Source organism: Myxine glutinosa, chromosome 4, assembly GCF_964187855.1.
Source record: "Myxine glutinosa chromosome 4, kmMyxGlut1.1, whole genome shotgun sequence".
NCBI lineage: Eukaryota > Metazoa > Chordata > Myxini > Myxiniformes > Myxinidae > Myxine > Myxine glutinosa.
In genome coordinates, this window is record NC_136264.1 from 186,941,036 (window position 1) to 186,965,374 (window position 24,339).

Consider the following 24,339-nt stretch of genomic DNA (forward strand, 5'->3'; position numbering starts at 1 on the left):
GGATAAGAAGGAGATAAAGGAGGAGATAAAAGAATTGGTCCAAAGTCTGTGTTTGGATCGTGATGATGTGCTCATTAACCGGATGAGGGATTCGCAGGTGATGGAGGAGAAGCGAAGAGGAAGAGGACCCGGTGTAAGTGGTGACCAATATGGTCGTGCGTATGATGCGCCAGGGGATTTAATAAGCTTGGGGGTCGAGATGGACCCGGGTGTTCGTGAGAGGCCGTTGGTGAAGTGTGCGACAGGTCTGGTGTGCGAAAGAGGAGGTGTGCGAGAAAGTCCGACTCTGGGGTGTGTGAGGAAAAAGTGTGTGCCAAGGAGTGAGGGTGTTGGCGAGAATGAGTCGGTCGTAGCGTGTGTGCGAGGGAGCACATGGAAGCGCGGTGTGGTGAGTGTTACAGAGGGTGTGACGGGAGAGTGTGTGCAGGAGTGTGCGCGAGAAAGGTGTGGGACGGACAGGTGCATGGGGAAAGAGTGCGCTGTCAAAGGCAAGGAAGAATGCACGCCTGTGGTGAGTGTTGCAGAGGGTGTGACGGGAGAGTGTGCGCAAGAGTGTGCGCGAGAAAGGTGTGTGACGGACAGGTGCATGAGGAAAGAGTGCGCTGTCAGAAGTAAGGAAGAGTGTCCACCTGTGGTGAGTGTTACAGAGGGTGTAACGGGAGAGTGTGCGCGAGAAAGGTGTGTAACGGACAGGTGCCTGAGGAAAGAGTGCGCTGTCAAGAGTAAGGGTGAGTGCGCTGTCAAGAATGGTGGTGAGAGTAGTGAGAGTGACATGGAGCGTGAGTTAGTTGTGACAGGTGAGCGAGGATGTACACCTGGGATGGAAGGATGCACACCTGGAATGGTGGAGCGTGAGTGGGAATGCACGCTGGAGTTGGTGGTGAGGCACGTGGTTGGGTGTGCGAATGAGGGCACACCTGTGATTGTCACAGAGGAGGTGACCGAGGAGGGGGCGCGAAGAGGTGTATTGGTGAGGTGTGCGAGCAACGAATGTGTGCCAAAGTGTTCGGTGGTCAGGTGTGTGACCAAGGCTGTGAGTGGAATGGGTGTGCCTGGGTGTGTAAGGAAAGGTACGAGGAGCATGAGCACGGCTGGATGTGTGAGCAAGGAACGGGCTGCGGGATGTAAGCATGCAGGTGAAGCATCGACGTTAGACGGGGTAGAGTTTAGAACGACTTATAGCCGAATCGGGCCCTCGGTGCGTGCTGGGCCTCGCTTTGAACGGCCGCGTCCGTGCTCCACCAGGCGGAGCGGGCGGCAGGATAGGAAGGGTCGTCATGGCGACCACTTTTTGGTGAGGCATTCCGGCAGGCCGAGATCGAGCCATGGGATGGCTCCGTGCCGAGATGGTGCGTGGGATCTCGGCCCGGGTAAGCCCCCGTCCCTGCACCGAGTGCCGGACGCATCCAGCCGCTGGCACAAAACAACCAGCATCCATTGCTTGGCTTTACGAAGCCGGGCTTTGGACAGGGATTGGCGCACCGAGAGGTATTAGTGAGTAGACTGGGTGATGAGGTTAGTGTTTTGGACCCAAAATTAGAGAAAAACAAAATTTGATGATTGGCAAGGGATTGGCAAGGGATTGGCAGTAGTGATTGGCAGATGATGGGTAGTGATTGGCAAATTTTTGATTTGTTGAAATTTGATGTGCAAAATTGGTAGTGAGAGACCCCCGATGTGGTGGGATGGCAAATCCACCATCCTTCCCATGGTGGGGGCAAAGGAGCAATAGATTATGGGGTGATGGCAGTGAAAACTAGCCCGGGAGGGTTAGGATATGGTGTGTAGGGATCTAGAGAAGATGACCTTAGGTAACGTTAAGTTTAGTTAGTGACTGATACCTGTAGTGGGGACGCAGGTAGATTAGTATGGATGATAATGACGAGGGAGCGCAATAGTTTAAAGGGACGACTGGGAAGCGCAAGTTTCAGAAGGGAGTAGTTAGCTGAGATGATGCTGTGTGTGTGAGAATTGAACAGGTGTGATTGCACAGGTGTGCAACTGGACAGGTGTGTGGAGCAGTGTATGAGTAGTGAGTGTTGTGGATCAGCGCGAATGCGCTTGGGGAGAGAAGGGTGCCGGTGGCACCAGGTGTGAGAGCACAGGTGTGCAAGTACAGGTGTGTGGAGAAAGTTGGAGTAAGTGGTACGGAGTGGTGTGCATGGTGCGAAGGTGTGGATGGGGGAAGAGTGGACCCCCATCACGGATACCCGGGGCGGGTAGTGTAAGTGTTAGGTAGAGGGTGCAGGTAAATTGTGGTTGGATATTGGCATTTGTGGTGGGGTTGCAGAATGGTGTTGTGGATGGGTGCATTAGTGTTGTGGAAATGGCTGGGCGTGTAGCCTGTTAGTGTGTGTAGTTGGTTGGGCACTCCACCACTGTGAGGATGTCGGCCAGGTGAGGCCGCAGGTGGGCTCTGGGAGCCGGTAGAGTTGTGGATGGGGCCTGAGGATCCCGGGTGTGGATCGGGTAGCCCAGTGCCAGAGAGGGCACCGAGTGGGGAGAGTGCCAGAGGGCCTTCCCCAGGTAGTTAGGTTAGGGCAAGGAGCAGGTAAGCTCGGAGGCAACTGCAGTGGTGGAGGTGTGCAGGTGGGTAGACCCACTGGGAGAGGTACACGCCGCAGCCCAGAAATTGTGCGAGGGCACCGGGAGATGAATCGGGGGAGTGAGACCCCAAATTGAAAAGCACCACAGTTTGGCCAATGGGAATTGGTTTTTAGAACCCATAGCGTAAGAGGGCCAATGGTTTGGCCGGAGAAAGACCCCGGGTAGTGTAAAGTTGTTAAAGTCATTTAGGAAATAGTTAGGATTGATGAACCTGTCGCACCATACGCAGCCACTTACCTGTGGTGATGATGATGACTCCACACCTGTGTTTTCTTTGTTTTGTGCAGGAAATGAGAATTGCTGTTGGATTTGTGAGACGCATCACGACGTGGATGAGACATTGGGGTGATTCCATCTCTCCCTCCCTAGGAGGGACTGATGATGAATTGGTGATGGCAAATTTTGATGTTGAGTTGAAAATGGCAAATTTTGATGAGAGTTGAAAATGGCAAATTTGATTGGTTAGGAGGGAGAGAAGACGAATTTGGTATATGGGAGGAACGGGGAAGACAGTAGGGATGTTTGTGGATTTGTAAAGTAGATGTTTATGGGTAGTGTTGTGTTTTGTTGATACAGTAAGGGGTAAGGGAGGGGCCATGTAGGTTACCTGGTGGGGGGGGCGTACGGTAGGAACGTACCTGTCTCACCTGGTTCCCATGTGCCCCCAGTGTGCATCACCTTGCATTGCGTGCACTTTTGCGCCCTTACCACCTTGCTCACTTGTCTTGTTTTTGTCTCCCACCTCCGAGGATCTGGCTTTGGGGTAGAGAGAGAGGAGAGAGAGGTGCTGGCTACGCAGTTGTGGGCCTGCACTTTCGCTGCTTGTTGCCTGGATCGATACACCATATGGACCGCAATGTTGGTGGCCACCCACAATGGACCGTAGTTCTTTTGCGGCCAAGCACCACCCGGGGATGGACCTATGGGTCAACGGGGCAACTATGCCATACAGGTGAACCACTAATAATTAACACCAAGTGCACCACAAGAAGAGCAAGAGACACCTGCAGGGTTAGGGGTTGTCGAATTTATTTTTATTTCATTGAACAATGGTGACTGCACCGATTGGTGGTGGGGTGGTGCTTTTGATGCTCGGAAAGGGTGCTCTGCACGTTATTAAAGGCCGTCGGCCACAGAGCACTCGTGGGTTGGTGTATCGATGCTGGCAAGCGCGCTCTCTCTATGCATAACATCTGCATGTGTTCCTCCAAAAACAGGTCCTGGATCGTAGTGTAAATAGCAGCGTAGTCTTGTAAATAATGCTCCCTACCGGCTGTATGTTTAGTTTGAGAATTCTTTCCGGATTCGGTTATCCTGTGGGTGTGTTTCTGTGAGGAGAAGGGTGCAACGTCGCAGGGGGACATATTTACTCATTTGTGAATATCTGTAAAACTGTCGCACTCAGGGTAGAGTTAATAGTAGAGGGAACTACATTGCGTGCCACACTAAAGTAGGTAAAAATTTATCGGGTCGGGACGCCCCGAGGGTAGAGAAGGGTGCAATGTTGCGAATATGGAATTTGGCCTCCATATCCGCTTGTAAATATTCCCCTATTTTCTCCGATACTCCCCAACTCTCCCTTACCCCATTCCCTAGTCCCATTGTCTGTAAACAACACCCATTAGAGCCGATCTTCCCCTTCATCCCCCCATTAAATGTCGTGCCCAGGTCCCCCGCACCACACGTAGACAATTATAGGACATCTTGCTAGTTATTCTTAATCTATGTCAGTTAAGGACTTGTTTCCATTAATTATGACTCTTCGTTGCACCAGAATGTGATTATATGGCACCTGTTAGGAAGTTTAGGACCTCCCCATACCTCTCCGCATCTCTTCCCCATGAAGAAGCGCCAACTACAACAACAACAACAAAAGAGGGGGGCGGCGCGGTGACGGCATGGGGAGTGGGCGTCCTCCTTCCGGCTCGGTTAGCCGCCATTGACCACGCGCTCCACGGGGTTACCACGAAGGGGCTCCCTGTCGGCCCCTCGTCAAGGGCGGAGCCGGTAACCCCCGCACCCAATGAGAAGCCATGGGCCGATGCCATCTGGGGCGGCGCTAACGAGCCGAGGGCGTGTCACTCCCCGCCGGATATACGCGGCCCCGCGCCGGACGTGACGTCAGATGCGCCCCGAGCTTGGAAGGACAAGACGCCACCCTCCCGAGCGCTGAGCGACCTCCCCGGCATCTCCACCAAAGTCGCGACCCACGAGCGCTGAGCGACCTCCCCGCATCTGCTGGACACCACCGTACGTGATTCTGTCCCTGAGCCAGGTGCACCTGAGCCATCGACTGCCGCTTTCCTTGCCATCAAATCCCGTGTGAGTCAGCGTTGTCCCGTTTATCTGTGGTCTGTCTAGGGTTAATATAAGAGTGTGTCTAAGTGCCTGTCTTCCTATGATGTCCCTCTCGTCCCTGTAATCTAACCTTTTTCCGTACGAATATACTTGAAAATCGAAACCCTGGTGTCGTATTGTGTCATTATAGCCCAGCCGGGTGTCTTCTCTTTCCTATTGAGCCAGCGTAGCGCGATTAGTTAACATTCGGGCACAATCGGGTAACTTGTACGGATACGGCGGCCATCCCGCTCGGCCCACCATACCATCAAAGTCGTATCTGTAACAATATATATATATATATATATATATATATATATATATATATATATATATATATATATATACACACACACTGTGTATGTATATAAATGTGCATATAAATGTGTATATATATACTGTATATACAGTGATGTGAAAAAGTAAGTACACCCCATGTAAAGTTTTGACTTTTTCAACATATTTCAACATACAGCTATTTGATCTTCATTTCAACAATATTGATAGATAAAGGTGATATAATATAACAAATATCATGAAACATTTACATTTTGTAATCCATTGTATAAGTTAAATAAACATAAATGCAAATTTCGCATGTGGAAAAAGTAAGTGCACCCTTGGCTCTAATAGGTGGTATTGCCCCCTTTGGCAGAAACAGCCTCAAGTAGGCGTTTCTTATAACTGTCTACCAGTCTCTGACATCGACTGGGAGAAATTTTTTCCCACTCCTCCATGCAGAATTCTTTCAGCTGTGCGATGTTTGAGGGGTTTATTGCATGCACAGCTCGTTTCAAATCCCCCCACAACATCTCCATGGCATTTCGATCCGGGCTTTGACTTGGCCATTCCAGAACCCTCCATTTCTTTCTTTTCAGCCATTCCTTGGTGGATCTACTAGTATGTTTAGGGTCATTGTCATGTTGCAAGGTCCACCTTCGGTTGAGCTTCAACTTTCCGACAGATGGCATCACATTATCCTCAAGCACCCTCTGGTACAATGAAGAATTCATAGTGGATTCTATGATGGTGAGCTGCACAGGCCCTGATGCAGCAAAGCTGCCCCAAACCATAATATTTCCACGACCATGCTTTACAGTTGGTATCAGGTTCTTGTGGTCAAATACTGTCTTTGGTTTTCGCCAAACATGTCTTCTGGTACTGTGGCCAAAGAGCTCTTCTTTGACTCATCTGTCCAGAGCACATTGTTCCAGAAGTGCTGGTCTTTGCCGAGGTGTTCATTGGCAAACTCTAGTCTTGCCCTCATGTTCTTTCTGGACAGCAAAGGTTTCCTCCTGGCACACCTCCCATGTGGATCAAATTTGTGCAGCCTCTTTCTAATGGTAGACTCGTGCACTTTGACATCAACAGTGGCAAGAGCTATGTGTAGGTCCCGTGGTGACATTCTGGGGTCCTTAGAGACCTCTTTCAGCATCTTGCGGTCTGCTCTCGGGCTGAACTTGCTGGGGCGGCCTGGCCTGAACAAGTTGGCAGTTGATTGGAATCTTCTCCACTTGTAGATGATCTTCCGGACAGTCGAATGATTGATTTCGAATTGTTTGGAGATCTTTTTAAATCCCTTCCCTGACGCGTAGGCATCTATAACCTTCTTTCTGAAGGCCTCAGAGAGCTCTTTTGATCTAGGCATGGTGACGCTGCACACTTCAACAACAAAGAGCAAACCAAACTAAATGTCTGAGGTTTAAATAAGACAGGTTCCTCCAAGATCCTGTCTAACGATGTTCTAATCATTTTCACCTGAGCTGGTGCACCTGATTCTAATTTTAGGTATTTGAAGTAGTGATAAATGTAGGGGTGGACTTACTTTTTCCACATGTGAAATTTGCATTTATGTTTATTTAAATTATACAATGGACTACAAAATGTAAATGTTTCATGATATTTGTTTTATTATATCACCTTTATTTATCAATATTGTTGAAATGAAGATCAAATAGCTGTATGTTGAAATATGTTGAAAAAGTCAAAACTTTACATGGGGTGTACTTACTTTTTCACGTGACTGTAGATAGATGACTGTGCCTGAGTTGCTGTTTTGTCATGGTTTACACCATCATAATTCAAAAAATTATTTTGCACAAATGTATTTGTAATATACGTGATATTACATTTTATAAACAATTGAAGCTGAAGACTTAAGTTGAAAAAAAAAATTCCTTTAAAAAATATTTTAAAAAACAAAAACAAAAACAAAAATGTTTTTCAAAAATTTTCAAATAAAATACCCGAAGGACATACACACAGGAGAGGTAGGTGCATACCAGAAGTTTGGTAGGATTTCCCAAAAGTTTGTGGAGTAGTTCAGTGACAACACAGGACAACACAGACACTGCACTGATATATACTGTATATATATATATTGTTACGGATTCGTCACTTCCGTTGTTGTGGTTTTCATCCACTGTGAACATTTTTGATTCCATGTACTATTATTGTTGAAGTTTGAGGCAATTACTACAAATCCATTTATAGATTACTATTTTCAAAAGGTAAAAAAGTTAATGTTTTAAATGAAACCGGAACTGGACAACGACGAAGAGGAAGAAGAGGAGGAGGAGGAGAAGAAGGCGGAGCGAGTGAGTCAGACATGAAGCCTTGCTGCTTCGAGGTCTGGAGCGAATGATTGGTGAACAAGGGTCACGAGTGAACTTTGGGTTTCCCGGGAAAGGGATTCCGGCGACAGAGTTGCTATCGCTGTGACAGTCCAACCTGCATGTCAGGTTTTGCGGTTGATTCCGAGGAGAATCATCGTAGTGCCATTACGCCTCGAGAATGGGCCGTCGGCCATTTTGACTCGCGTGCTTTGCGCTTCGCTCAAGGTTGTTCATCTCGCTTCAACCATTTTCACCGCATTCAGATGTTAATCTGGTGTGTGTGTGCAACGTGGCTTTTGAGTGGGAGATCTGCGGTTCACCGATTTGGAGCCGTGGAACGTCCATACCCGAGGGTGTGATTTCCCAGTCACCTTGAGGGCGCCTTTGCGCAGCTTTGGCCGTGTGACTGTGACTGTCATCCAAACGGGATTCTGGTCCCCTTCTGACGTTCTGACGATCGCTGGAGCGGATCGACTTTGGCTTGATGCCGGAATAGAGACATTGGGGAATGTTCTTCTTTTCGCTCACTTGGAGCGTAGTGAGTTATATTGTACGAACCTGATGGTACCATCATAGGAAATATATATTGGTTGTACAATTGGAATTGGTTATTGGACTCCTGGTGTGTACCCCGGTTTAGAATAGGTACACCGTATCCCTGCACATCGTAAGAAGCGACCAAGGGTTGGCGTCAGGAAGGGCATCCGGCCATAAAAACATTGCCTCAAACAGGGAACCATGATTGTCATGGGGCCCGCAAGGCTAACCCCCGCTCTAGCGGGGAAAAATGACCTCAAAACGATCATTCATTCATTCATTCATTCATTCAATTGATTACTATTGTTGTTGTACTGTTATTCTTGTGTGATCTTAATACAATATTTGTTTGTTGGTAACAATTGGTGTGGCTTCACCATTGATCTTTGACATACAGAATAACACATCTTTCTGCCGTGACTCCTCTCGGGGCTCGGATGTACACCGTGACCGGGGTTTGGGGAGGAGCACGTAACAGAAATTGGGGGCTCGTCTTTGCTGACAAAATCCCCAAATCTCGTCCGGGATAGAATTCCCGAACATCCTCGTCTGGGATTAAATTCCCTAACATTCGTCCGGGATAGAATTCCCTAACAAATTGGAAAATTTTTGTGTGAAGGTTAACAGGTGCTAACTAATAGTCACCATGGTGTTTGATGCAGAAAAGTTTGCGGCGTCCCCTAATGAGGCACAGTTCCAAGCGTTAAAAAGATCTGAACTCTTGATATTGGCCAAATATTTTAACTTGGAGGTCCGAGTTAATATGAAGAAAGCAGAGATGCAGACATTGGTGGTAGAATCTCTGGTGGGACAAGGAACATGGAAAGAGGTAGCCTTGGATTGGTTACCCGAGGAAAAAGAAAATGTGGAGCTCCGGAAAATGGAGATGCAACTGCAGAGCCAGGAAAGCTTAAAAGCAGAGGAAAGGAGAGCTGAAAACGAACTCGAGGAGAGAAGAGCAGAGGAAAGGAGAGCTGAAAAGGAACTCGAGGAAAGAAGAGCAGAACAGGAACGAGAACTCGAGGAGAGAAGAGCAGAGGAAAGGAGAGCTGAAGAAGAAAGAAGAGCAGAGGAAAGAGCAGAGGAAAGGAGAGCCGAAAAGGAGTTAAAGGAACGTGACATGGAGTATCAGAAGGAACTTAAACTCAAGGAGCTGGAATTAATGGGAGAACGGAGAGAAGTAGTATCCATGCCGGCTAGTTCGCCAACGAGTCAGAACACTTGGGATGTTGGTAGGCATGTGAGGCTGGTTCCACCCTGCAATGAAAAGGAGGTAGCCAAGTTTTTTTTTACACTTTGAGAAAGTGGCTCAAATGCTAAAATGGCCTTTGGGGACCTGGACTATGTTAGTGCAAAGTGTTTTGGTGGGTAAAGCTCAAGATATCTATTTGGCTTTACCGATTGACCAATGTGCAGATTATGAGATCGTGAAGAAAACCATTCTCAAAGCCTATGAATTGGTCCCTGAAGCTTACCGGCAAAAATTCAGGAATGCCAGGAAGAGGGAGAGTGAGACCCATGTGGAGTTTGCCAGAATTAAGGAAACCATGTTTGATAGGTGGTGTGACTCGAAGAGGATTGGGAAAGACTTCAACCTGTTGCGACAATTGATCTTGGTGGAGGATTTCAAACAGTGTGTCCACGCGGACTTTAAAGTACATCTGGATGAAAAGAAAGTACCAGAGTTGTATGAGGCAGCAACCGTGGCAGATGACTATGCCTTGACACACAGGATGGGGTTCCACAAACCTAACTTCCCGCCTAGAGTTAGCCAGGGGAGTTATGGTAAATCAGGTTCGGAGAACAAATATTCATGGAGGCGGCCTAGAGATGCCTATGGGGACAAATCTGATACCGTGACTTTTAGGGATCAGAAGACTACAGTTCCAAGACAGACTTATCTTCCGGGGGGCCTGAGGCAGACCTCGAGTTTTTCCTCCGGTCGTACTTGCGCTTTCTGCAAGAAACCTGGGCATTTGATGTCCCAATGTTATGCCCTGAAAAAGAAAAATCAGGAGTGGAGTCCGACTAGTACAACTCCGAATGCATTGGCCAATGCGAGAAATCGTCCTTGGAGGACAGTGCCTTGTGAAGGTTCCCGTGCCAAAGTTATGGCATCACAGAACGACCTTGTTCAAGAGGGTTACAAACCTTTTATTTCAGAGGGGTTTTTCTCACTGGATGGAGACTTAACAAACCAGAGACCTGTTAGGGTGTTGAGGGACACAGGAGCACATCAATCTTTGATGCTTGAGGGCATTTTGCCATTGTCAGAGAAGACAGCAACTGGTGTTAGTGTTCTTTTACAGGGGGTTGGTGGCTATGCTAAAGCTCCACTTCATCTCATCCATTTGAAGTCTGGTTTGGTGTCAGGACCGGTCACCGTAGGTTTACAAGCCACTCTTCCTGTAGAGGGAATCTCTTTTATTATCGGGAATGATTTGGCCGGTGGTCAAGTTTCTGGTAATCCAATGTTGGTTGAAAAGCGCAGTATGGAAAATAACACTGCACAGTTAGAGCAGGAGATTCCGGGTATCTTTCCATCCTGTGCAGTGGCTCGTGCTATGGGTTGGAAGCGCTCTGAAGAGAAGGAGAAGGAAGGTGATGTGGATTTGGGTTCCTTAGAGGTATTTGAGTTAAATTCTAAAAGAGGTAATAGGAAAGGGAGTGACATCAAGGAACTTAAGGAAAAGGTGGCATCTGGAACCAAAGAGGAAGTGGAGTGTCCATCGGAGACATCTGGGAGCGAGGTTGAGCACACGGTGCTGGTCCGAAAGAGACTTGTTGAAGAACAACACGGAGATTCGGAGATCTGGAGTTTAATTGGTAAAGCCGTTACAGAGGAAGAGGTTATGAAGATACCTGTTGGTTACTTCATGAATGGGGAAATAACAATGAGAAAATGGAGACCACCGGAGGTGCCAGCAAACCATGAGTGGAAAGTTCATTACCAAATTGTGGTGCCACCGCCGTACCGGAAGGAGATATTGAGTTTGGCGCATGAGACACCTTTGGCCGGGCACCTTGGAGTGAACAAGACCTGTGACAGAATATTGGTACATTTTTTCTGGCCAGGATTGCGACGTGATGTAGCGGCTTTCTGTAAATCTTGCCATTCTTGCCAGCTGGTGGGCAAACCTAATCAGAAAGTCCCATCTGCACCTTTAAAACCCATTCCAGCTTTTGAAGAGCCATTCAGCCGTGTCATTATTGACTGTGTAGGCCCTTTACCTAAAACTATGGCTGGACATCAGTATTTGTTGACCATCATGTGCGCTTCCACAAGGTTCCCAGAGGCAGTGCCTCTTAGAAAAATTACTGCGGCAGTTATTGCGAAGGCCTTGATTAAATTTTCCACTTTGGTTGGCCTACCTAAGGTCATCCAGTCTGATCAGGGTTCCAATTTCATGTCAACACTTTTTCAGCAAGTGGTACACCTGTTGGGAGTGGAGCAAGTAAGATCAAGTACTTACCATCCCGAGTGCCAAGGGGCCTTGGAAAGGTTTCACCAGACATTGAAGAATATGATCAGAACGTATTGTTTTGAATGTGACAAGGATTGGGATGAGGGAATACCCTTATTGTTGTTTGTTACGAGGGAATCTGTTCAGGAGTCATTGGGGTTCAGTCCTTTTGAACTTGTGTTTGGACAAGCAGTACGAGGACCATTGAAATTGGTGAAAGGACAGTGGCTACAGGAGGAGTCACAGTCAACAGTGGTGGAGTATGTGTCAACGGTTAGGCACAGATTGGCAAAGGCTTGTGAAGTTGCTAGAAGAAACGTGAAAGTGGCACAGGATAAAATGAAAGTGAGACATGACAAGAAATCTCAGATAAGAAATTTCAGTCCTGAGGACCGCATGTTAGTGTTGCTTCCTGTTCCAGGTCAGCCACTACAGGCTCGATATTTTGGTCCCTAAGCAATCGAAAGGAGGCTTAATGAAACAGGTTACGTGGTGACAACTCCCGACTGACGGAAAAAGCGGCAGCTGTGTCATGGCAACCGACTGAAGAAGTATCATGAGAGGAAACCTGTGGGGAAAATGGTTCCTGTCTCACCTGTCGTGCCTGTAGTCAGGGTGCCAGAGAATCCAGAGGTTGAGGCCGGTGTGAAGTTTGATAACTTTGATGACGAGGCTTGTCCCAGATTGACGAACGCGGAAGTGTTGAGTCATTTAGATGAGAAATTAGGTCATTTGACGAGGGAACAACAAGGACAACTATCCAGCCTAATTTTTGAGTTTGCACATTTGTTCACAGACGTACCTGGTCGTACTGACTTGGTATATCATGATATTGAGATGGGGGAAGCCACTCCTGTGAAACAACACCCCTATCGGATGAACCCTGTGAAGATGGAGTATCTTCGGAAGGAAGTTCAGTATATGTTGGAGAATGACATCATCGAACCAAGCAGCAGTGATTGGAGCTCACCATGTGTGTTGGTTCCAAAACCCGATGGCAAGTTTCGCTGTTGTACGGATTTAAAACTGGTTAATGCAGTGACCAAGACCGACTCATATCCCATCCTGAGGATTGATGACTGTATTGATAGAATAGGCCCAGCTAAATTTGTAACTAAGTTTGACTTGCTGAAAGGGTATTGGCAGATTCCTCTTACTGATAGAGCCAAGGAAATCTCGGCTTTAGTCACACCAAATGGGTTGTATCAGTACAAGGTTCTTCCCTTTGGATTGAAAAACGGGCCTGCTACATTTCAACGGCTGATTAATAAGTTTATTGCAGACTTTGAGGGGGTGGAGGCTTATCTGGATGATGTCATCATCCACACTATGACCATGGAAGATCATATTAAACAAATTCAGGCATTTTTCAAGAAACTGACCGAGGCAGGGTTGACCATCAACTAATCTGAGAGTGAGTTTGTAAAAGCACAGTTGGTGTTCCTAGGCCATGTAGTAGATCAGGGTCAGGTGCAACAGGTGACAGCCAAGATAGAAGCCATTGATCGCTTCCAAGTTCCAAAAGGGAAGAAGGAGCGATTGACCAATGACCATGAGCTTATGAAATTCTTGGGTATGGCTGGTTGGTCCCGACGGTTCTGCAGGAATTTTTCTGATGTGGTAGCCCCTTTAACGAATTTGCTGAGGAAAGAGACCAAGTTTGTTTGGGATGACAAATGTCAGGCTGCCTTTGCCCACGTCAAAGCAATATTAATGAGCTCTCCTGTCATAGCAGCCCCGGATTTTCAAGCACCTTTCAAGTTGGCCATTGATGCAAGTGATGTGGGGGTTGGGGCAGTTTTATTACAGGAAGATGAGGATGGAGTGGATCACCCGGTGTGCTACTATTCCAAAAGGTTTAACAAACACCAGGCAAATGATGCCACCGTGGAAAAAGAGACCCTTGCTCTCCTGCTAGCGCTTCAGCATTATGAGGTGTATCTAGGAACTACTACCTTTCCTAAAAAAAGTCTTCACTGATCACAATCCCTTAACCTTCATTCAAAAAATGAAAAATAAAAATCAGAGGTTGATGAGATGGAGTTTGGCTTTGCATGAATTCCACTTGGAAATTGAGCATGTAAAGGGCTGGGACAATGTCGTTGCTGATGCTTTATCCAGAGTGAACTAACTTTGGAAATTCCTGTAGGTCGTTTGGAAGTTTTGTTGCTTTATTTTGGGGAATATTAATTATTGTTGCTCATGTGAATTGATAATTTGGGTGTGAGTTTTACTTTTGTTTGTTAAAAGAGTTTTGGCCTGCAAAGAAAGTTTTCACTATGTTCAAACTTTCTTTCTTGAGGGGGGGAAGTGTTATGGATTCGTCACTTCCATTGTTGTGGTTTTCATCCACTGTAAACATTTTTGATTCCATGTACTATTATTGTTGTCATTTGAGGGAAATATAGATTACTATTTTCAAAAGGTAAAAAAGTTAATCTTTTAAATGAAACCGGACCCAGACGACGACGAAGAGGAAGAAGAGGAGGAGGAGGAGGAGGAGAAGAAGGCGGAGCGAGTGAGTCGGACAAGAAGCCTTGCTGTTTCGAGGTCTGGAGTGAATGATTGGTGAATGAGGCTCACGAGTGAACTTTGGGTTTCCCGGGAAAGGGATTCCGGCGACAGAGTTGTTATCGCTGTGACAGATCAACCTGCGTGTCAAGTTTTGCGGTTGATTCCGAGGAGAATCATCATAGTGCCATCACGCCTCGAGAAAGGGCTGTCGGCCATTTTGACTCGCGCGCTTTGTGCTTCGCTCAAGGTTGTTCATCTCGCTTCAACCATTTTCACTGCATTCAGATGTTAATCTGGTGTGTGTGTGCAACGTGGCTTTTGAGTCGGAGATATGCGGTTCGCCGATTTGGAGCCGTGGAACGTCCATACCTGAGGATGTGATTTCCCAGTCGCCTTGAGGGCGCCTTTGCGCAGCTTTGGCCACGTGACTGTGACTGTCATCCGAACGGGATTCTGGTCTTGATTGGACATCGTTCTGATGATCGCTGGATCGGATCGACTTTGGCTTGATGCCGGAATAGAGACATTGGGGAATGTTCTTATTTACGCTCACTTGGAGCACAGTGAGTTATATTGTACGAACCTGATGGTACCATCATAGGAAATATATATTGGTTGTACAATTGATTACTATTGTTGTTGTACTGTTATTCTTGTGTGATCTTAATACAATATTTGTTTGTTGGTAGCAATTGGTGTGGCTTCACCATTGATCTTTGACATACAGAATAACACATCTTTCTGCCGTGACTCCTCTCGGGGCTCGGAGGTACACCGTGACTGGGGTTTGGGGAGGAGCACGTAACAATATATATATATATATATATATATATATATATATATATATATATATATATATCAGCTAACCCCCGCTCTAGCAGGGAAAATGGCCTTAAAATGCATGTTGTTGTTGTTGTGTTGTATATGTATGTATGTATGTATGTGTGTATGAATGCATGTATGTGCATCTATGTGTGTATGTATGTACATCTAACAATCATTGAAAAAAATAGGGCTGGCCCAATCTCCACCAAATTCTACATACGTGTTGGTAATATCCAGGGTCAGGTAGTGGGTGCAAGGAAACCTCCCCATGCCCTGCAGATGATTTCAGCAGAATTGGATTCAAATTGATGATTTTATGTGACGATGACCTTTAACCTTTTGACAAAAATTATAATTTTGCATTCTCCGTATTATCATAATGAAGCTTTTTTGAAAGTTTGATGACAAAACTCAAATGGCAAATTTAAATTTCAGGTCAACTTGACGAAAATTGATGATTTTATGTGATGCTGACCTTTGACCTTTTGACAAAAATTATAAATTTGCATTCTCCGTATTATCATAATAAAGCTTTGTTGAAAGTTTGATGACAAAACTCAAATGGTAAATTGATATTTCAGGTCAATTGGATGAAAATTGATGGTTTTAGGTGACGCTGACCTTTGACCTGTTGATCTCTTGACAAAATTATTAATTTATCTTCTCCGTATTATCATAATAAAGCTTTGTTGAAAATTTGATGACAAAACTCAAATGGAAAATTGAAATTTCAGGTCAATTGGATGAAAATTGATGATTTTGTGTGACGCTGACCTTTGACCTTTTGAAAAAATTATTAATTTGCCTTCTCCGTATTATTACAACAATGCTTTGCTTAAAATTTTATGACAATAGCGGAAATGGTAAAAAAAAGTTAGGGCCGGACAGACAGACACACAGGCAGACAGACAGACACCCAGAAGTGATTGTAAAAGCCCATCTCCTGCTGCGCACAGGATGGGATAATAACAACTCGAGCAAAGTTGATGGCGCACCATCACAAATCCACACGCTTCCCACCAAAAGCAAAGTTGAAAGCTGGCAAAACGTTCCACCAGGACTGACCCAATATCAAATTTTGGAGCTAAATTTTTTTTCCCGTTTGACCCCTGTGCCTCTAAGTCCCTACTACCCCCTGAACTCAGAGGTCAAATCCCCAAAAATCATTATATATTTAATGCATCCCCCAATGTTGATTACATTTTTTTATTCGATTTATTATTGCATTTTATTTTATTTTAAAATGTAATTTTAAAATCTTTTAACATATGTCTGCAATTGCATTTTTCGATATTTGACCTTTTGATCCCACCCCAGGGGGCGAGGCCAAAATGATACTGCTTTTGCACCTTCTTACCACGTGGTGATCATAACCAGCAAGTTTGGTGAATGTCTGCCCAACTGTTTAGGAGTAGCTAGTGTGATGGTCAGACAGACGGACAGACAGTCAGACAGATGGAGACAGACAGACAGACAGACAGACGGAGCTGATTACAATATCGACCTGTATTTGCAAAAAGCATGGGAATAATAATAACTCCAGGATTGATGCAACCATCACGTACTCTGCACATGAATGGATCTGTGTTGTCCTGTATTTTACGCACTAGTGTGGATTGACTTGCTACGCTGGCCTCACCACATGTCACTACTGGGGCACAAGCTTGTTTTGTTTTAACTTCGGATCAGAGATCATGCATGACACCATAACATGTTAGATCAGGTGATTGAAAAGATCAGACCGTGTATGACACCATAACATGTTAGATCAGGTGATTGAAAATATCAGACCGTTCTTGACACCATAACATGTTAGATCAGGTCATTGAAAAGATCAGACCGTGCCACATCATTCTAAATTCCGTATAATAAAATTTACTTCCGTAAGGATTTTGGGGGGAGAGAGGGAAGGGAGGCGATATCGCAAGTCACAAAACCCTTTGGGGAGGGGGGATATTGTTTTGTAATAACAATATTATGCTATTATCATAAGTGTTATTACTTTTGTTATTAGAGGTGGCCTTGGAGAAACGCCACAAAAAACGCCATGGAAGTGGGAGGTAGGGCCATGTTATTAATCATCGTGGAGTATATAGACTACAGTAGATCTTCGCTCAAGTGCGTTCGTCGACGCGATAAGCATAGATTGCCTCACGGATGTCGGGATTCCTCCAACTTTCTTTCAGTTTAGTGTTAAACAGCATTAGCGACTGTTTAAAAAGGTAATGATACGTGTTTGTGGTTTATAATATTTTTTACTTCTGGTAGGGGTGCTCCCACCAAAACCTGTGCTTTTTCTGGTCTTCATCAATGATCTCTCCGACTCTCTTGAAAATCCTCTCTATCTCTTTGCTGATGACTCCACTCTCTGCCGCTCCATTCCTCATCCCCCATATCGGCAGTCTGCAGCCTCCTCACTCTCTGCAGACCTGGACAAAATCACAGACTGGGCAAACAAGTGGAACATGTCTTTCAATCCTGACAAATCTCACACTCTTACGATGTCTCTCCGAAAAGACCGACTGGACAACCCTCCCATCCACTTTCTGAATAATCCTCTCCAAGATGTTCTGTCACCCAAGCTTTTGGGTCTCACTATCTGCCATGATCTTTCCAGGGAAAACCACATTTCAAATCTGGCCTCCAAAGCCAGTCGCCGACTGGGCATCCTCTGTCGTGCGAAGTCCTTCCTTGGCACACCTGAGCTGCTCACCACATACAAGGCTTTCATCTGCAGCTCAATGGAATACTGCTCTCCCTCTGGGCTGGTGCGAGCCACCTAGCTCGTCTTCACGCTGTTGAAAACAAAGCGTTCAGAATCATTGGAATCTCCGGCGATGAAGCTAACTCTGAGGGCCTTTCACTTACTCACCGCAGGCAGGTTGGTGGTCTTTCTGTCTTCTACCGACTCCTCTCCGGCCTTGCTCCTCCATCTCTCTCTGGGCTCTGTCCCCCAAATATTCCTACAGGTCGCACAAGATCTGCCTGCAACCCTCTTATGGTTAAACTGCCAAAATCAAGACTCTCTGCTCACCTTCACTCCTCTTTTCTCCCACCTCTGGAACAAACTCCCTCACTCTCTTCAATGCCACTCCTCCCTCCAGGTCTTTAAAACAGCTGTTCACCACCATCTCTTATCTTCTCCCATCTAAAACCTTGATCTTTTCTACCCCCACTAATTTCACCCCAAATCCACTTTTTTGAAATACCAACTTCTTTCCTGGAAGTCCTTGTGTTTATACTTCCCCCCCCCCCTACCCACGCCGCCTCCCCCCAAGCCCTCTCCCTCCCACACATTCCCGATGTCCCTGCTCTCAAATGTTGTGTTTATGTGCTTCCCCTCCTCTCCCCATCTTGTCTACCGCTCCCCTTTTTATATACTTTGTTTGTTTATCTGTTTGATTTGTTTGTGTGATAAATGTTAGCTCTTTCATGAGCCTCGATTCTGTATACAAAAAAAAACAAAAAAAAACAACTATTTATACACATTTTATACACAATAAGCTATTTATACACATTAACACAGCGTCTGTCCAAGGAGGAAAAACCCCTTGGGGAGGGGAGGATATTATTGGAATTAATATTATTTTATAATAACATTCATATTATGCTATTACATCATTAATGTTGTCATTGCTTTTGTTATTGGAAGTGGCTTTGGAAAAATGTGATGATAAAGTTATCTTAACACAGATATACACCTCGACATGCAATCACCTTGACAGGGAAAAACCCATTGAAGTGTCAGGGAAGTTAAATTGCTACAATCTCCGTCGTGTCCCTTAGTCCTCCTGTCAAGTTTGGTTGTGATTATATAAGTAAGGATCGAATGTATTGCGGACAGACATACAGACACCAAATTGCGTATTTTAGTATGATTGCAAAATCCTGTCCAACTAAAACTTCTGTTCTGGTGCTGGGCCAGTGGAAGGCAGTTCATAGTACAAAATGCCAAACCTTTGGATGCCGGCCGTCCCATCTATACCATCATGTAGTTGTTAAGGATTTCTTTTCTTTTCTTCTTTCCAACTTCCACTCCTGGCAGGCTGTTGTGTTTCCTTCCTCCTTGCCTGCCTCTTTTGCCACTGTCCACAACCATTTAACCCTAACGAGTCACCGGTGCCTCGTCAAGCCGGCTATCCCCCACACCCAGACGTGGTTCCCAGGCAGCCGCGTAGACGGGAACGGACTGACAGCATCAGCAGCAAGATTGGTCAGACATACAACGACATGAAGATGACATATGAATATCACGAGTGCTGCATCAACACCAGCGACTGCCTTCAAATTTTTTTTGAGTTCTCCACATTCTGCCATCATCGCTAGTTCACACCTGGGCTGCTTCCTTTCTGAAAAGGTTCAGTTTATTGAGTTCATTTTTGTACCGTAGAACAGCCATGTGTTGGAAAAGGTATTTCTAGGTGTGGAGTAGTAGGTAGGGTCCTCATATTGAGAATTTGAATATGCATGGAATTGATGTGAGTAGAGTGAAATTTCATTATCTTACTAAAACTATTGGAACACTATTCAGGTTTATCAATTTACAATTAGATTTACTTTAGTAGAGTATTTGTAGAGTAGAGTATATCCCCAATATTTGTCTATTTCATCCCTCCATCTGAGACGTGACCTTCCCCTATTCCTGTTGCCATCCATAGGTCTCCACGTTGTTACTATTGTTAACCTGTTATCTGACGTTCTGTTAATGTGTCTCATCCATTTCCATTTCCTAAGTTTGATTATTTCTAAGATATCCTGAGTTTTGGTTTATTATCAAACCCATTTATTTGCCTATCTTTGTATGTAATACCTGACAAATTTCGTTCCATATTGTGTTATGCTGCTGAAAATGGAGAAGATTGTCATAGGGACCGCAAGGCTAACCCCCGCTCTAGCAGGGGAAATGGCCTTAAAATGCATGTTGTTGTTGTTGTTGTTGTTGTTGTTGTATTGTGTTATGCTGCTGTTTAACTTTTTCTCCGTTTTTGTTGTTAATGACCAGGTCTCTGCCCCATATATGATAGTTGTAATAATACACTGATTGGAAACTTTCCTTTTCAGACATATCAGTAAGCTACCTTTCATGATGTTCCTTAGTTTTCCATATTGTCTCCATCCAACTTTTATACGTCGCTTTATTTCTTGTTCTTCATTCTTTCCTTGAGGGTAAAGCTTTACCCTAGATATATATTATATATTATTCTCCTTCTTCTATGTGGTTTCCATTTATTATGAGTAGAGGCCAATTCGCAATGTCATTTCAAAACGAAATACACAACATCAACTGGTGACAAATCCGGAATAGTTTACAATTCGCCATGCAAAGACTGACCCATTCTACATTGGTGAAACTGGAAGAAATTTGAAACAAAGACTAAATGAACGTGATAGAGCACTGACTTGTCTTACTTCACACCTATACACTCTGGTTACACCAAGATGTAGAACGAAGAGCTCTGAAAGTTTTTCCACGTGCTGCATCAATTTGAAAATATTTGCCAGTCACATGCTTCCCCACATCTTATTATCAATTTTCTTTAAAAATAATATAAATTTCTACCTCCATCTTTGATTAATCGTCTTTTTTTCTTTTCTTTTGTAGTCCAACACATTTAGTGGCTCTCAGTCTTGCTTATGGCGAATTTCAAAAGTGATAAAACGTTTGCTTAGAAAGGTAACAGTCAGCCATATTGCACGTCATTGCCTGAAACCTAGCCACAAATATGACTTTCATGGGACCCATGATAGACGAGCCATGGGGAATATAGTTTGAAATTTTCAATGTCATCAGACACATGCTTTGGCAGCCAGGTTGGATTGAAGCTATAACCTTTGACACAATACAGATACAATATCCCCCATCTTCTATCAAACCGCTGAACCAATGGATCCGAAACGTTAAATATATCATCAACTACCCATGGGGATAAAAGGTGATAATTAAATATGATTTGATGGTGTATATGTGTGTATATAAAGAAAGAAATAAATAAACATATACAGTGCGAATTCAAGGGGTTAATATGCAAACGTTATTTATTTTGACAATTTACATGTGGTTTACTAATTAAGAGGAGATCCTCAGCTTTCCATTGATACCATCCATGCATCATTGCTGTCACACATGACCGAGTACATGTTCATTGAAAATGACTAGTTCAAACCGTATTTTTACAAGTTTGGCTAATCGATGCAAGTCAGGATAATTGGTGCAAAATGAACGTCAGATGTGAACTTTTCTCAGGAATGATTGGCCTTTATGCACCCACACCTTCAACATGTCCACCTCCCCTTTCAACACAAAGCTCACAGCAGCGGAGCATGCCCTGAACTGCTCGTCTCACCATAGCCGGGTCATTGCGCAAAGCATCCACTTCATGTTCGAATACGGCCCTGCAATTCGTCAAGATCACGGGGAGGAGTTACGAACACCTTGTTCTTTAAATGTCCCCAAAGGAAATAATCACATGGTGTGAGGACAGGTGATCTTGGCGGCCATTCCAATCAATGCATGGTTGAGGGCGATGACTCGGTCTCCAAAGAGTTCCCTCAGTCGATCTCGGACAGCGATAAGACGATGTGCTGGGGCGCCGTTTTGGGCCCACCAGAGATATCTGAAGACACCACGAACCTGTCGCTCAAAGTTCTCCTCCAGCTGCGGTAAAACATCATCATTGATCATCTGCAGATACCTGTTACCATTGACATTCCTTTGAAAGAAAAATGGTCCGATCACCTGACCACTTCCACAAAGTCCCAACCAAACAGTCCACTTTTGTCGATTCATGTTGGTGTCAAAATTAAATTCCGGGGGTCGTCCTGTCGGTGCATATTCAAGAACATTATGGGTATTGACCTTGCCGTCCATTGCGAAAGCAGCGTCGTCGCCGATAACGAGATACCGCAGGAAATTGACATCTGCTTCGCAACGTGCTATCAACCATCTGGCAAGCACCAGCCTCCTGGCAAAATCCCCTGGCGTAAGTTGATGCCGGATGTGAGTCCGATATGGATGTTGGTGGAGGTCCAGTCTTGTGATTCGGTTGAATATTGCCTAAGGCAATCCCGTCCCATTTCGTCCTGCGCTGGTATCCCGAGGATGCTCCAAAATTTGCTGCCTTACTGCTGCAATGTTCATTTCCGATCGCCCAGTGCGCCTCCTACCAAAATTCTCCTTGTTGCGGTTGAGGCTAGTGCCATGCTCTTGGTATTTTCTAACATTCGCCCAGATGGTTTTGGCTGTTGGAGGCTCCTGTTCTGGGAAACGTTCCCTGAACGCATCACGAGTTCACTGCAAACTTCCAGTTTGGTGAAAGGTTGTAACCACGAAGGTCCGCTGTTCAGTCGTAAGTTGAACCATCTTTTCAATGACTCAGACTGTCTCTAAACCCATACACTGTAGGCCCATCTTAAATACCCATCTTAAACAAAAGATGACGCAACCGACGATTACCAGACCAGCTTAACAATTTTACATAATCAACTTCGCAGTCGACAAGTAATGCATCCATTTAAAACTGTCTTGCACCGATTAGCCAAACTTGTAAAAATGCGATTTGAACTTGTCATTTTCAATGAACATGTACTCGGTCATGTGTGACAGCAATGATGCATGAAAGGCATCAATGGAAAGCTGAGGATCTCCTCATAATTGGTAAACCACATGTAAATTGTCAAACTAAATAACCTTTGCATATTAACCCCTTAAATTCGGATTACCTTTTTTTTGATACGCACTGTATATATATGTGTAAATGAAATATTTCCGCATGCCTTGATCAGGTATGCCATGGATTTATTTTGGGTAACATGGAGATGTAGGGATTTTTTGACGGCATATTATGATCAGTTTTGGATGTGGTTTGCCAGGTAAGTTGAGGGTATGGTGTTTGAAGTTTGGATTGATGCCACGAGTATTGTGGCCATTGATGATGTATGATATTGCGATTGGGCATGTAGAGAGGATGGAGGTTGTGGTGAGAGAATTTGTGAGGAGGTGGTTGGGAGTGCCACGCTGTTTGACGAACATTGCCTTTTATGGTAAGAATGGGAAACTCCGGTTTCCCTTGACATCATTAACCGAGGAGTTTAAGGTGGTTAGGGTGCGGGTGTTCATGATGTTGCGGGATTCCAGTGATTCAATGGTAAAGAATGCTCTCCCAGAGAAGAAGGGAAGTCAGAAGTGGGATGCAAGTGCAGAGGTGGATGAGATGGAGGAGCGGTTGCAACAGGAGGAGGTCATGGGGATGGTACAGCACAGGAAGCATGGCTTGGGGTGGATGAAGCATGAGCGATGGGGAAAGGCATGTGTGAAAGAGAGGGGGTAGATGGTTGAGAGGGAGGTGAGAAGAAAGGAGGAGGACAGGAGATATGTGAAAGCAGTCGGTCAGGCACAGCAAGGTGCTTGGACTAGGTGGGAAGGTGTGCGGGTGAGGACATTGAAGTGGCAAGAGATTTGGAGGATGGAGCCAATATTGTTGAGTTTCCTGATGTGATGGACGGATCAACGTATGTGTGCTTCCATCACCAGTACACCTGAGATTGTGGTGGTTGTTGCAGGAGGAGAGCTGTTCTTTGTATTGAGGTTTGGGAATGGTGCAGCATGCACTGAGTGCATGTTCAGTAGCATTGGCAGCAGGAAGTTACAAGTGGTGACATGATCAGGTGCTGGCGGTGGTAGTGCAGATGGTGCAAGAAGAGGTGCTGAGATCGAGAGAGAGAGAAGAGTGGAGAAGGAGACCGATGGGGGGAGGTGTTGTTTGTCAAAGAGGGCCAAGTGGTAAGAGGTGGAAAGAGGAGGAGGAGGTGGAAAGCAAGAGGGCTGTCAGATTCTTGTGATTGACAGGTGGTGGCAGACCTAAAGCCACAAATGGTATTCCCAGAGGCGATCTGTGTGACAAGGTCGCCGACATTGTCATCTGGTCAGGTGCAACAAGACAGGTCATCTTAGGGGAATTGTCTGTACCTTGGGAAGAGAACATGGAGAAGGTACATGAGAGGAATAGAGGAAAGTACAGTGGCGAGTTTCTTGTCAGCCATTTGATTGAGATGGGTGTAGAGGGTATATTGGCAATTCCTTTTCTGCATTTCTTGCTCGGCTTGGAGTGTGTGGGACAGAAAGAGGGAGGATGTGTGACAAGGTGGCCCAAGTTGCCTTGAAAGCCTTTGGATATGGAGGAAGTTTATGGAGGCACGTCGAACCGTGTGGGTTGAGGTTGTGGGTCGTTGTTCATTTCAGCCTAAAGGAGAAGTGACTGAGTGAAGAAGAGAAATGGAGATGTGTGAATGGTGTGTGTATGTATGTGTGTTTGCGTGTTGCAGGAGTGGGTGTGGTTTTGCATGAATGTGTTTTTGTTTGAGTGATGCATGTTGTAATGGTAGGTGGTCAGTTGGTTTTTTTTTTGGTGTGTGAGTGAGTGGATAAGGGGCTGTAGATTCTG